Genomic DNA, 15,063 nt, shown 5'->3' with positions numbered 1-15,063 from the left:
AGAGACACCGCTTTGATCGGGAATTAGCAAAACGAGCACGGCTTGGCTGGGTCACATATGGGTATCTTCTCTCAACAAATGGTTGTCCCGAAACAGTCCTGTCTGCTGGGGATTGGTTAGGACTGCCAGGAACTAACATCCTTGCTTATACTAAGTGCCTCTGACCAACAGAGAAAGGGGGAACGTGGGACTTCCCCGTGGTCCAGTGACTAAGAATCCACCTTCCCAGTGCGGGGGATGCAGGTTCAATCCCTGGATGGGGGAGCTAAGATTTTACATGCACCAGGAACAAGAGAAGCCCAAGGGCTGCAAGCAGAGGAGGCCTGCATGCCACAACGAAGATCCAGTGTGGCCAAAATTCAAGAAGGCGGGGGCACCTCGAGAGTCATCACAAGTGGTAAGGAACAAGCGCAGAGGCACAACTCCCATCTCAGCCTACCTGCTGGGCTTCTGCAGGGGCCAGCTTTGCTGCAGACTCACCCTGAGCAAGCTTGATCGATTTCCACCCCTTTCCTCCCATTCTGGATGGTGTGTCTGAATATAAGTGAGAGGAAGGTTGTTTGGGGCTGCTATCTAACCACTGTGACGCCCCTCACAAGGGAACATTAGGTTAGAACTGCAACGCTCGGTGCTCAGACATCAGCCTTGACGTGATGAGGATCCTCCAGCTTCGGCACAGCCCCCAGAGGTGGTGGACGGTGCCCCTCCCTCCTGCCCCACTGGGCCCTCCCCCAGGAAGTTATTTCCCCTTATTTGTGTGTCAATCTTACCCACCTGGGAAGGCTGCTGTCCCCACCCCACCCCATCCTTGTACACCCCTCCGTCACAAGAGGGGTCCCTCATCTGGGCTAAACACGAGTCCTTCCCTGAAGCGGTGGAGATGGGGGTTCAAACTTCAACTTGGTGAGTCTCAATCCCAGCAGGAGTGGCATGAATGTTTCAACCCCAGGAATGGAACATTCGCGAAGGTGTAATTAATCACCAACATGACTGGGGGGGCGGGGGGGGGGGCACTGCCTGACTTTTAAGGTGGGACCGTGGATGCTATGGGCTTCCTCGGGGGCTCAGTGGTAGAGAATCCACCTGCCAAGGCAGGCGACACGGGTTCAATCCCTGGGTCAGGAAGATGCCCTGGAGAAGGAAAGGTAACCCACTCTGTTAACCTCGCCTGGGAAATCCTATGGACCGAGGGGCCTGGCGCGCTACAGTCCATGGGGTGGCAAAGAGTCGGACACAAGTCAGTGACTAAACAACAATGGATGCTACAGCTCCTGCGATGTGCAAGGCAGCCCCACCATCACCAGCAAACTGTCCCAAGTGCCAGTGGAGAGAGCCAGGAACACGAAGCCAAGCCCACAGGTGGCTGGAGTCCTCGGACCCAAGTCTCGATTCCTGAGACGACTCGCCTTGGCCCGTTCTGGGGTTGGTAATGAGAGCTACCAAATTCCCCGCTCTCTCTCTTATGACTCGAGGTGGGTGTCCGCCCCTTGCAACAAAAGAACCCTCTTTCCATAGATTTATGTACAGATGGTCACAGCAGTCAAATATTGCAAGAAAAAAAAAGACCAATAAAGGGCAATGTTAGGTATATTATGTAGAATTATACAGGGGAACATTATAAAGTCATTAAAATTTTCATTTCAAAGAAAACTCAATATGGAAAACACTCAGCGGAAAGAAGAGAAAGTGGCTTCTAATTACACATGCATTGTTCTCACAATTTTTTAAAAAGGTATGTCTGTATGTAAAGAGACAAAAACTGGGAATATATTGAATATGCCAAAAGTCAAATGGAAATAAACCAAATTTTAATTTTCATAAATTCTGACCAGCAGGATTGCAAGGAATTTTTACTTTCTGTTTTATACATGAATACTTTTCTAATCCTGTTACAAAAAGTAGAATACAAAGGGAATACTAAAATAAGCAAACAAGTTAACAAACACACACTTTTTTACTGAAACTCAACTTAAATGCAACTTCCAACCAGAATCCAATGTCTTAATATCTGAACACTTACACCATTATAGTAACTTTTGCAAAGCTCTTGTCATATTGTAATTATTTAGGTAACTTCTCCAATCCGGTCTGGATGCTACACTCTGACAGAAGAGAACTGGGCCCTAATTTTGTGGCACCAATAGTAACTAGTAATTCAACACAGCTGGTCAATCAAATACATGTTAAGTTGATAAACCCTTACACAAAATGAAGTAAAAATAACATGGCAGTGAGTATGCAAATTACCCTGGTCACCTGACTATCCTGATAGTAAGGGGTCGGGGAATGACCAGATTTCTTTTTAAAAGTCATATCAATCAAAAGAAAATAGACTGGAATCTTGTAATTCCATATTCTGCAAGTTCTTCACTTGGATATTTTCCATTCAATTCATTTGCTTGGATTAACGTTATCATAAAATCATTCAACCTTTCTTTACAGGGTCACAAATACCTGTGTCTAATTTTTGAATGTGGTAAATCTCTAGTTTACCCAAATCCTGACATTTCCAAGCAGCTCCTTCTACTAATAACATTGCCCCCCCCAATAAGATTTCATGCCAGAGAATCAAAAGATTTGGCAAGATTATAAAGGAAGACATTAATCTCTAATAATGGTCTCACAAATCTCCTAATCCAAACCCCAAATGGTCAATTCTAAGTAGATGTCCTGCAAGGCCATCATGAGAGGAAAAGGTGAAATTTATGCAGATATAGTGACAAGATTCACACATGTTATCAAATACCTACAGTCCTTAAAAATCGTTCATCTTTCACAGCAACTTGGTATGATCACTAAGCCACTTTCCACATAATTAACAATAAGAAACTCTTTTTTTCTCGCAGATACTGTTAAATGGCAGATGAAAGATCAAGTCTTCCGACCTGTCAGAACGGCTATCATCAAAAAGACAAGAAATAACAAGTATTGGTGAAGATGCAGAGAAAAGGAACCCTCCAGCGCTGGAGGTGGGAATATATTGATAAATTGGTGCAGACACTATGGAAAAGAGTATGGAGGCTCCTCAAAGAATTAAAAGTAGAACTATCATACAATCTAGCATTTCCACTCCTGAGTATTTACTTAAAGAAAACAAAAACACTAATTCAAAAAGAAGCACACACCCCTATGTTCACTAGAGTGTCATTCACAATAGCCAAGACATGGAAACAGCCTAAATGTCCCCTGACAGAAGGACAGATAAAGAAAATATAGGGATATTACACACTGGGATATCACTCAGCATCAGGAAGGAAATTTTGCCATATGTGACATCATGGATGGGCCTACAGGGAACAATGCTAAGTGAAATAAGTCAGACAGAGAAGGATAAACACTGCATGTTTTCACTTATATGTGGAATCTAAAAAACAAATGAATAAATACAACAGAACAGGAACAGACTCACAGGTACAGAGAAAAAACTGCCAAAAGGGAGGAGGGGGTGGGGCAACGGGCAAACCAGGTGAAGAGAATTAAGACCTAGAAATGATCTGTTATAAAATAAAGTCACAGGAATATAATGAGTAGCACTGGGAATGCAGTCAATAATATTCTAATAACCCTAGCATGATGCATAATCTACAAAAATATCAAATCACTATGTTGTATACCAGAAGCTAACATAATATTGTAAATAAACTACATTTCATTTTTTAAAAAGCAGACCAAAAAAGACAAGATATTTTTTAAAAAGAAAGACAAAGTCTTCCAATGAATGTATCAGTCAAGATGCTTTGGATGACAAGAATAGAATTAGAAAGTAGGTAAATTTATTGTTCAACACACTAAGTCCAGGTTGGCATTATTTGGTAAACAAAACTTGCTATTATTCAGTATACTCAGCTCCAGGTGCAGGAAGATCGGTGACTAAGTGATGCCCACAAGAAACTCTGTCTCCATCTTTCAGCCCATCATCCTCTTGCCCTCATCCCAAGGCTGATCACAATATGGCTGCTGTGATTCCAGACATCACATTCAGTTCGGCCACTGGGTATCTCTGTGAGAGCACAGAAACACTCCCCGGATCCTTCCTCAAAGACCACCAAATGCTGGCGGCTTCTGAGAAGCACTTTGATTAAGGACAAGAGGAGTGTGAAGAAGGCCGTGCCATTACTTCCTGATGACAACAAATGTGTGACGCCAAGAAGCATGGAACTGCAGCAGCCCTTAGCCGTAACAGCTAATCAGGCCGCAGCAGTGTAATTAACCTCTGGGCGACAATCCTAAGTGCAGAAAGCAACAAGCTGGGCATGGCGGGGTAGACAGACAGAAAGAACTTGCATCCTGGGTGATACTGTGAGCTGAGACACTGAACCAGGGACCCCTTCCTTTCTTCTTATTATTTGAGGCAACTAATTGGTGACTTTCACTGCTCTAAGTCAAAGATTCTATCACTTGAAGACAAATGCACTCTTGCAGGCCCCTTGAGGTTTTAGGAAAAGAGCACCAATAACCTGCCCAACATCACAAAGCTGGACAACATACAGAAGGGCAGATCTGTCTCATCTTCATATCTATATTCCCAACTCTTCTTACCTTTAATACCAATCTCTAACTTCCGTATCCTAAAATGTCACGGAGTTTTCCATACAGAAATTTTTAAATTTACTTATGCATGTATTTCTCTTTTCCATTACGGTTTATCACAGGATTCTGAATATGTGCTCCACAGTAGGACCTTGTTGTTTATCCGTTCTATGCATAATGGTTTGCATCTGCGGATCCCAGACTCCCGATCCATCCTTCCCCCATCCTCCTTCCCCTCGGCAACCACAAGTCTCTTCTCCGTTTCTGTGAGTCTGTTTCTGTTTCAGTCATGACACAAATTTTAATTCAAGTCAAGCAACATTTATTTATCTTCTATGAGCAGGAGAAACAAAAATCAGGAAAACGTGCTTTCTGATCTGACAACGCTTATTATCTGGTTCAGAAAATGAGGAGAATACATAAATAAGATGATAAAATTCACACCAAAATAGGAAAACTAAACTCCTTTTACAAGCACCCACATATGCCACCCTGACCTCTTTTTAGAATGTTATATCTTGCTTTTTCCTAGGGCTCCATTTTTTGGTGTTGATTTTGAAAATATTTCTTTTCCACAATCTTTCTGTGTGCTAAAAGAACAAACAACCCAATTTTGAATTTTGAAAATCTATTTATTTGATCACAATCTTAAACACCTTGTTTCCTCGGATTTCTCAAAATAAGCAGGGTCTTGGTTTTTTGTTTTTCCATTTTCAAGTCTTTTCAACTCAGTTTCAGTTAGGAAAGATCAGAAATGGATGAAGTAAATGCGGTCTCACCTCCTGAACAGAGTGATATTAGTGTATGTCTTACACACAAAACTGTGTTATTTTTCCAAAGCTGAAAAAAGTGCTCTGACTTTTAATAAGCTAAATAAGTGGACCATGTACAATGTTTTCCTCGTAAATTTTGCTCTTCAAAACATACCATTAAAAAAAAAAATACCATTAAAAAAGGAGAAGGTTAAAAAATAGCCTGGTGAACATATTCGTAATTTATTTATCTAACAATGTACTTGTATGCAGAATATACACAGAACTCTCATAACTGTAAAATAAGATGACATTAAGTATGTGCGGTTTCTTACATGTCAGTTACACTCAAAATCTATATGAAACAATCAGACAAAAATCAATGAAAAAGAACAAAGTGTGAATGGCCACATCACGAAGGAAGATAGACAAATGGCCAAAAAGCACAGGAAAACCTATTATTTCTCTTTCAGGGAAATATAAAGTTAAACCACAAGGAGATACCACTAACACATCCACCAGAATGGCCAAAGTGAAAAAGATGGGTAATTTCAAGTACTCATGAGGATTACAGTAAGTGGAACACTCGTATATCATTGGCGGGAATGTAAAATGGTACAAACACTTTGGAAAACAGATGGCAGTTTCTTATAAACATACACTTATTATAAGACCCAGCAATAAAAAGGAAAACAGATCTCCGCACAAAGACTTGTTCACAAATGTTCATAGCAGCCTTATTCATAACAGCCCAGACTGGAAACAACCAGAGTGGCCAAGGGCGACCAGACGACAGTGAAATACTCAGGGCAGCAGAAAGGAACACCCCGATAAGAGGATGGAGGAAGGGGGAAGGAGGAGGGAAAAGAAGGAGGAGGAGGAGGAGAGAGAGGAATAAAAGGAAAGGTGAAACTACACCTACGCTTTGTGGAATTGCAGAACTCCAAAGGATCTTAACAGCAGCCAAAGAGAGAAGACGAGACTATATACAAATAACAATTAGCCTGACAGCGGACATAACAGCCACAAGAAACGGACCAGAGGACAGTGGATTAACACAGAAACAATGATCCAGAATTGCACACCGGCTAATTCATCAATCTGGAACAAATTTCAAGGCCCCCCAAAATTGAGGTCACCCTCTGGCTTGAGAAGATTCCCCTGGAGGAGGAAATGGCCACCCACTCCAGTATCCTTGCCTGGAGAATCCCATGAACAGAAGAGCCTGGTGAGCAGAGTCGGACACGACTGAGCAACTTGACACATGCACACATCCCAGTAAACCCTCACTCATGGAACTTCCAAAAAACATCTCTCGGGAAGAAGGAAAGTTATCCCAGAAGCAAATTTTTCAGGTAGGTTTTACTTTCTGCTTCACGCTTTTTTGTGTCGGATTTCTTAAAAATGAGCCTGTATGTTTTTACAATACCTAACTTTAAAGGCTAGCTTCAATGGTTAAATTAGATTAAAACAGAAATGAAATCAAATGTCAAGTTTTCAAATTCCCAGAGAACAACAACTTGTCAGGGCTAATATCAAATTTCCCTTAAAAATTTCCAAGGCCAACTTGAAAGGACATGAAAATGAGGTTTACTTATTCACTCAGCAAGTATTTAGCAAAGATTTGTGGTGTGCCATTGACTACAGCAGATCCTGAATTAATATGATGAGAACAAAAGTGAAAGGCATCATGATACTGGATTTATGTTTTCTCTTATAAGATACCGTTACGGAAAGCCCAAAGTCTACACATAGAGTGCAGCTGCTCTTGTGGATGAGGAATTTTGCATAATAGAAAAAAGATAATCTAATTTGGCCCAAGGCCCTTTTGTTTGAAAATGTATGCACAAATATGACCATCTAACACATGAAATTAATTCAGTGTAAATGATGAATTCTCATATTAATTGCCAATCGTGCCGTCTGTCTCTAATTTCCATCCCACGTTAAATAAGAAAACTGCCTGAGTTCATAGGCAGCAGGGAGCATGGGCTCACTTTTAGGCCCCTTGTACCCTATGGTCTCTGGTTTATTTCACAAGTATCAAAGGCTTAGAGATCCTGCATTTAATATGTATCAATTGTTCCCTTTTGCTCAAAGTATCCACTTGGCAAAATATTTTTAACTGACTTAAACCTGGAGGAGGGAAGCCTATTAAAAGACAGTTTCTCCACTTTTAAAATAAACAGTTTCTGGGGGCTTCTTGATTAAAAACAAAAGCGGCATTCGGCATAAAAGGACTGGCAAAATCAGTATTTCAAGTAATTTGAATGGAAACCGTTGGGCTCTGATCTCGCCGGACATGTGGAAGTGGTTAAGGCAGTAACCTGGCGGAAACAGAGTGAGGGGCCTGTATGATGAAGTGAGGCCACAGCAGAAACTCTAACCATTAAAAAGCAAGGGGGAAAAAAAAAAGTTGGTCCACCACTGCCCATTCAACAGTCAGGCTTGGTGAGCCCTCCTTGCAATCAAAAGCACCAAATAATAGGAGAGATGCAGCCGCAGGAACCTTTAAAATCCCACCCTTTCCCTTCCCAGGCAAGATAAGCAACACCTGGAATACCTGGGCACTCCAAGTATCAGCAGAAAGGACTCCAGTGATTGTACTTTGGGATTACAAGTGCATGCTCAGTCACTTCAGTCGTGTCTGACTCTGCGACCCCACAGACTGTAGCCCTCCAGGCTCCTCTGTCCATGGGATTCTCCAGGCAAGAGTGGGTTGCCATGACCTCCTCCCGGCGATCTTCCCGACCTGGGGATCGAACCCAGGTCTCCTGTATTGCAGGTGGATTCTTTACCACCTGGGAAGCACTGGGATTACAAGAGCCCCTCTCTTATCCGTAGCATCTTCAGTTCAAGGGGAAAGTGCCTTTCTCAAAAACACTAAGCAGCTCTCTGCAATATGCAAGGTCATTTGCAAAAGGTTTGTTTGAAATGCCTGGTTCACCATGCTGTCAAAGCATCAGCCAAGTACCTACAAATTCACACAACTTCCCTCATCCTCCAGGAAACCCACATTCCATCTTTCCTAAAGAGTGTTCAGCAAGCAAAACCTGGGCTCCCATCTCTTCTTCAGTGTTCTCTAACCTCCTCAAGGATGGAAAAAAAGGTGTTCATTTCTGATGTCTATCACATGCGTATATATTTCTATATCCTTACAAATATATACCATTCCCCAAATGAGTTAAATTCTTCTAAGACTATTGGATTTCAATGAATGCTAAAGGATGAATTTCACTTTAAAAAAGTAACCCTTTCAATACTATATTCAATTCTTATCTTCTTAGAAACCATTTCCTCCAACAGTTTTTTAAATGAAAAGCAAAACAAAAATGTTCACCCAAGTTCCTCATGGTCTTAAAGATAATTATGATATAACTGCAATACACCAGAGGAAAATTATCTAGGGTAGATTCTTAAGTCTCATTTTGGTAAATTTGGCCACAGAGTAGCTGTAGTATTCTATTACCACCTAGGGAATTCAATCCTTGTGTAAAATTTCAGGAAAAGACTAATTGTGTGAAAAGGGACACTATAAACCTCGCTTCAGGATTCCGACAGCAGAAGCCCTCCTTGAATGAAAAACCACACCCCAACTTACAGGGGGCATGCTACTGAGTCTGTGACTCTATGGAGAACAGCTACATCATCACCAGGTATTTCAAGTTTCTCATCCACAAAGAAGAAAGAAGAGATTCTGGGAAGCGCTGGGCTAGCAGCTTACTATTTCCACCAACACTTCGCCCAGGAAGCCAGCCACTGGCCAATCATGTGTCTTATTTATTTTACCCAGAAGCAGATCTATTAGCCAGACATTCTAAAAACACAAACGTTCCAGTTGTGCTTGGAGCAACTCCAATATTGGTGCCTTGCTGCAGAAGGATGCTGCAGGAATATAAAGTGAGCCATGTGGATGCTGAGCCCACATGAAGACCAACCCTATGGAAAGGCTGAAGGTAAAGCCCCAACCGGAAGGCTGTGGAATGTGGAAGTCAGCCAAAAGCAGGAGACTTCAGAAGGGTCTGCCTGATCACAACAGTGAGGACAGTTTTTAAGGCAAATGTCCCAAAGCTCTCAGGACCAAAAAGGCCTTTCTTCCTGCTTTGTGTCCGGTTTAGACAAGTAAGAAAAGCAAGACAATGCTGGAAGACGTTCTGAAATGGGCTTGGCCAAGTCACCACTGAACCTAACCCGGCGGGGTTTAGGCTGGGGTTTGGCTCCGGCTGAAGACGCTGCCTGCGGGGTGGGAGAGATGGGGGGTCCCCAAAAGCCGTGGCTCAGGGTGGAACAGTAATACACTGGAGGGCGGGGTTGAGCAAGTCAAACCTGGGAAACTAACAAGCAGGACATTAACCAGAACCATAAAATGCAACAGCCAGAAGCCACCATGGTACTCCAGAAGGATCAGAGAGAGACAGGCTGGGCCGGCTAAACTGTTCCAGATGCGAGGCAATCTCGAATTGATAACCAGGGTCCTCAGTTCTTCGTGCGTCGCACCTCGCTCGTTTTCTGGGAGACCCTGCACAGATTCCAGAGCTGGGCTCCCACTGCCAGACACGACATCCAGACTGATGCCCGGGAACACGTGTTCCCCCTCGAACAGAACACACACACATGCACACACTCTCAAAGGGTCTGGCCGGATCACATAGCTAAAGTTTCCGGAACTTAAATCGTAAAACCACAACCAGAAGTTGTTGTTTTGAAACACTCACCACAAAAATCTGTGTCCTCTGCTTTAAAAAAAAAAAAAAATGGGGGGGATGGGGGAGAAAAAACTTTGGTCTCCATAAAGGCTGGCGGTAACGGGGGACAAAAATCCAACTCGGGGAGAGGGCGTGTTCCTCTTTGTCACCCACCCGGGGTCCCCGCGCCGCGCGTGAGCGAGCCGCGGGCACCCGGCGGCGCGGTGGCACCCGCGGCAGCGGCCACCCCTCCCCGGCCCGCGGGCGGCCTCGGGGGCCCAGATTGCGGCCGCAGGTCCGGAAGCCGCGTCGGGCGCTGTCAGCGCGCCGGGTGGGATGGGAGGAAGCGGGGGGTGGAGGGGGAGGGCGCCGCGGGGCGGGGGTGGCGAGTGGGGACGCGCGCGGAGCCCGCGGCTCGAGTCCGCCGAGGTGAGCGGAGGGCGCAAGGGGCGGCGCGGGGCCCAGAGGCCCCGGAGCTCCGGCTATTGTTGCCTGGCTGGAGGGAGACTCTCCCGCCTTAGTTAAGAGGAAGCCCGATGCCACCCGCCACACCTCCCGCGAGCAGGACCCGTGGGCCACGCAGCTCCCTCCAGCCGCGCCCGGATCGGTCGGGCTCCCGACTCGCACAAGTTGCCGCCCGCCCGCCCGCCGCGGTCATTGTTCGCCGCGCGCCTCCTACCTCCACGGCGCGGGCGGCTCCGGGTCCCGCTCCCGGCCTCCGGGCTCCGCAGCTCCGAGCCCCGGGCGGCCGAGGGCGCGGCGGCTCCGGCTGCGCGTGCGGCGGGGACGCTCGGCTATTAATACCCGCGGGCGGCGGCAGCGGCGCGGACGCGCGCACGGGGCTGGCGGTGGCCGGCCGAGGTCCGAGCCATCAAAGGTGGCGCGGGGCGGAGGGGAGGGCGGAGCAGGCGGGGTGGGTGGGGAGCGGGCTCAGGGTCGCCATGGCCGCCTCGACGCCGGGCCGAGCGCCGCTCGCGCGGGGAGGAGCGGCGCAAAGCGGGCGGCGGCCGCGTCCCCGCCCCGCGCGCCAGCCGAGCGCTGCCCGCAGCCCCTGCGCCCGCGCCGGCCCCGCCGCCTCCAGGCCGGCGAGCGGGAAGTGAAGGCAGGCGAGCCCCTCCCCGGGCCTGGGCCGGCCCCTCGGCGAGGGGCGGGGGAGCCCGGGCGCCTCGCCGCCCGAACCGCGGGGACAGCGGGAGAGCCACAGCCCCCTCCAGCGTCCGCGCCCGCGCCCTGCGAGCCGGCGCGCCCCGCCCCGGCTCCGCTCCGCCCCGGGGGCAGGTGCGCCGAGGGGCCGCCTGCCCCGAGCGCCCTCCCCGGCCCGGCGAGCCCACCGCCGATCCGCGCCTTACTTGGTCCTGCGGCCCGAGCCGGGCTCGCCGCTCGGTCACCGCCCGACCAGAGCGCAGGAGGCGCCGGGGAGAGCGCCGCGCCAGCAGGGACGCGCCAGTCCCGCCGCTGCGGTCGAAAGCGAGATGAGGGCGCGGGAGACCAGCGCCTGGGCGAAGCCGCCAGCCGCTGGCGGAGGATCGGCCGGGATCGGGACTCTGCGAGTCGTGCTTGCGGTCGTTCAGGAAGGGAGCCCCGCCCGTGAGCCCACCTCCTAGGACTTTCCGTCTCCGCGCGGGCCGCGGCGCGGTGCGGGGACCCACGAGCACCTCCCCTTCCCCGGGGCCACGGGAGCGGGCTTCCGGCACCACCCTGGGCCACGAGGGACTTAATCCCGGAGGGGCAGTGGTCACCTCCCCTCCCCCGCCGCAGCCCGGCGTCCTCCACGCCCTCTCCGGGGACCCGAGCGATGCCCGAGCACGGGAAAGGAGTGGAATAGGTCAGCTGTTTTACTGTATCTTGTGGGGCCTCGGAGCTCTGGGAACTCGATGGAGGCGGGAGCAAGATTCAAGGACCCAGCAAGCAGGGACCTAAGGGGGGAAAGTCAATGGTTCCTACCTTCCAGCTGAGAGCTACCGCTTTACACCTCCATCCCCCATCCTCAGCCCCCGGTCTTGCCCTTTCTTCTCCTCTTGGATGGACCCTCCACACGTGGAGGGCAAAGGACGGGCGGCAGGTTCCAAAGGAAAACCACCCTCGGCTAGATCCGGAGGGCACCCGCCCCTGACGGCCACCGGCTCCAGCGCCCTGGTCATTTGGCGCCTCAGAGAAGTTTCCCGGGCTTCCCTGGTAACTCAGCTGGTAAAGAATCCGCCTACAATGGAGGCCCCGGTTCGGTTCCTGGGTCGGGAAGATCCCCTGGAAAAGGGATTGGCTACCCACTCCAGTATTCTTGGGCTTCCCTGGTAAAACGGTAAAGAATCTGCCCGCACTGCGGGAGACCTGGGTTCCATCCCCGGGTAGGGAAGATCCCCTGGAGGAAAGCATGTCAATTCACTCCAGTATTCTTGCCTGGAGAATCCCCATGGATGGAGGAGCCTGGTGGGCTACAGTCCATGGGGTCGAAAAGAGTCGGACACAACTGAGTGACTAAGCAGAGCACAAAGAAGTTTTGGACTTCCACCCTCCATGCGGGAGGGGAGCACCCCGGCCTAGCCAGTGTGAGCAGTTTCTGGGACAAAGAGAGAGTTTGAGTCTGGGGTACCAAACTGTTTTGGGGGGGGGGCTGTTTTAATATATTTTTAAAATTTTGTATTTATTTGGCTGTGTCTTAGTTGTAGCATGTGGGATCTTGTTCCCTGACCAGGATTGAACCCCAGCCCTCTGCATTGGGAGCTTGGGATCTTGGCCACTGGACCACCAAGGAGGTCCCTGTTTTTTTGTTTTTAACCCCTTTCTATTGGGTGAAAGGGGGCTTCCCAGGTGGCGCTAGTGGTAAAGAAACTACCTGTCAATGCAGGAGATGTAAGAGACATTGGTTTCATCCCTGGATCAGGAAGATGTCCTGGAGGAGGGCACCGCAGCTCACTCCAGTGTTCTTGCCTGGAGAATCCCATGGATGGAGGAGCCTGGCCGACTATAGTCCCTGGGGTCACAAAGAGTCGGACACGACTGAAGTGACGTAGCATTTGGTGAAGGTGGAATTTAAAAGGCTTATACAGGCCTCAAACCCAAAAGACCGGCAGATGGGGAGTCTGTGGTGAAAGAAGAAATACTCGGTTGGAGGTGTGGCTCAGAGGGCTCCCTGATTCTGTGCATGTGGTTCCCAGACCTGCTGCAGGAGCAGCGCTTGGAAGCTTTAAGAAATATAAATTCTTAGGCCTCTCCACCTCCCAGACCTACCTTAGCAGGTTCTCCAACCTCGGTGAACACCAGAACTGGCTGCAGCGCTAAACCAAAGACCTCCTGCATCAGAAACTCCAGGAAGGGGAGTCTGGAGTGAGCTTGAGAACGTGTGTTTGTAAGAGGTTCTAAGGTGGCACAGGGCCCACACTTTGAGAACCACTGGATGAGGGTACTGGGACTTGGAATCACAGAATCACCTAAGATTAAAGAGAAGAACCTCAATGTCCAAGCTTCACCCCAGCCAAATATACCAGGATTTCTGGGGTGAGAACCCAGGCATCAGCATTTTTAAAGTTCTGAAGGTGATTCCAATGCGTGGCCAGGTATGTGGCAGACCTAGAGACCGTGGTAAACCTAGATTCCGGCTTAGTATGAGACACATTTCTATCAAGCTTTCTGGTGCTCTTTTTTGCTACTCAGGGTACTTTACTGAGCAGGAAGCAAGGTGCCTTGCCATACCTCACAGCTAAAACCAAAAAAAATGTAGAAATCACATAAAATTAGAAAACCGACATTTACCTAGTCACTCTAGAGTGTTTGCTTCATCTTTTTTCTATGTCTGGAGTAAGGTTTGTGTTGTTTTGCTCTTAACATGCCTATGATCATAGTAGATGACATCTGATGCTGGTTAGTTGGTTTTTGTTTTTGTTCTTTAAGAACTCTTTGTGACCCCATGGACTATACAGTCCGTGGAAGTCTCCCGGCCAGCATACTGGAGTGGGTAGCCTTGTCCCTTCTCCAGGGGATCTTCCCAACCCAGGGATCAAACCCAGGTCTCCCACATTGCAGGCGGATTCTTTACCAGCTGAGCCACAAGGGAAGCCCAGGAACACTGGAGTGGGTAGCCTATCCCTTCTCCAGCAGATCTTCCCAACCCAGGAATTGAACCAGGGTCTCCTGCATTGCAGGTGAATGCTTTATCAACTGAGCTATCAGGGAAGGTGACTTTTAAAGGACACAGTCTGAAGGGGTTAACAGGCAGAGGGTAGTAGCCTTTGGAGAGGAGGGAAAAGAGAGGAGGGTGAGGGCAGGACTTCCCTGCAGTCCAGTGGCTAAGACTTCACCTTCCAATGCAGAGGGTCCTGGTTTGATCCCTGGTCCGGAAGCCAAGATCCTACATGCCTCCTGGCCAAAAAACCAAAACAGAAAACAGAAACAATATTGTAACAAATTCAGCAAAAACTTTTAAAATAGTCCACATCAAAAAAAATCTTTAAAAAAATGGGGCTCTCGCTGGAGGAGCAATTCCCCAGACCCATTCCAGTTCTCACAAACATTCTGGGTTTTGTACTTAATCTCACTGAAAGCACTTTTTATGTTCTTTTACCTAAAATCTTGATGCTGGGAAAGACTGAGGGCAGGAGAAGAGGGCAACAAAGGATGAGATGGTTGGATGGCATCAGCGACTTAATGAACATGAGTTTGAGCAAACTCCAGGAGATAGTGAAGGACAGGGAAGCCTGGCGTGCTGCAGTTCATGGAATCGCAGAGAGTCAAACAGGACTTGGCCAGTGAACAACAACCAAAAACCAGGGCTACCTGGCCTAGAAAGTCTTCCACCTGGAAAATCAACCAAATTGAGGTGTTTCTTTGTCATTTTGTGTCATTTATGCCTCATTTTCAGATTTTTAATTATAAAATGATATCATTACCTAGTCCCATTTATAACTCATGCCATCGTGTTATTCAGAAATCTCTCTGAATTAAGTAGTTTTCCTGTTCTCAACTTTTATTAACTTTAGCTATTTTTTATTACAATAAATGTGTGTATATGGCAAGTTAAATAACTAAACAGTACAGAAGGGTATTAAGTAAAACATAAAGCATATAAGACACCCTTGCCCGCATTCCCAGTCTCACTTGTC

General features: G+C 47.9%; 1 protein-coding gene across 1 annotated transcript in view; it reads right to left on the bottom strand.

Annotated features, from left to right (window-relative positions):
• The window catches only part of FARP1 (FERM, ARH/RhoGEF and pleckstrin domain protein 1), a 301,894-nt gene extending 290,904 nt beyond the window's left edge, over positions 1-10,990 (bottom strand). The window contains exon 1 of the mRNA XM_065902356.1: positions 10,647-10,990. The gene's annotated coding sequence lies outside the window, so the exon portion shown is untranslated. The remainder of the gene's footprint in view (positions 1-10,646) is intronic.
• Between the last annotated feature and the right edge of the window lie 4,073 nt (positions 10,991-15,063).

The sequence above is a fragment of the Muntiacus reevesi genome, chromosome 11 (assembly GCF_963930625.1).
Source record: "Muntiacus reevesi chromosome 11, mMunRee1.1, whole genome shotgun sequence".
NCBI lineage: Eukaryota > Metazoa > Chordata > Mammalia > Artiodactyla > Cervidae > Muntiacus > Muntiacus reevesi.
The sequence above is the reverse complement of the archived record's forward strand: the minus strand, read 5'-3'. Positions and strand labels throughout refer to the sequence as shown.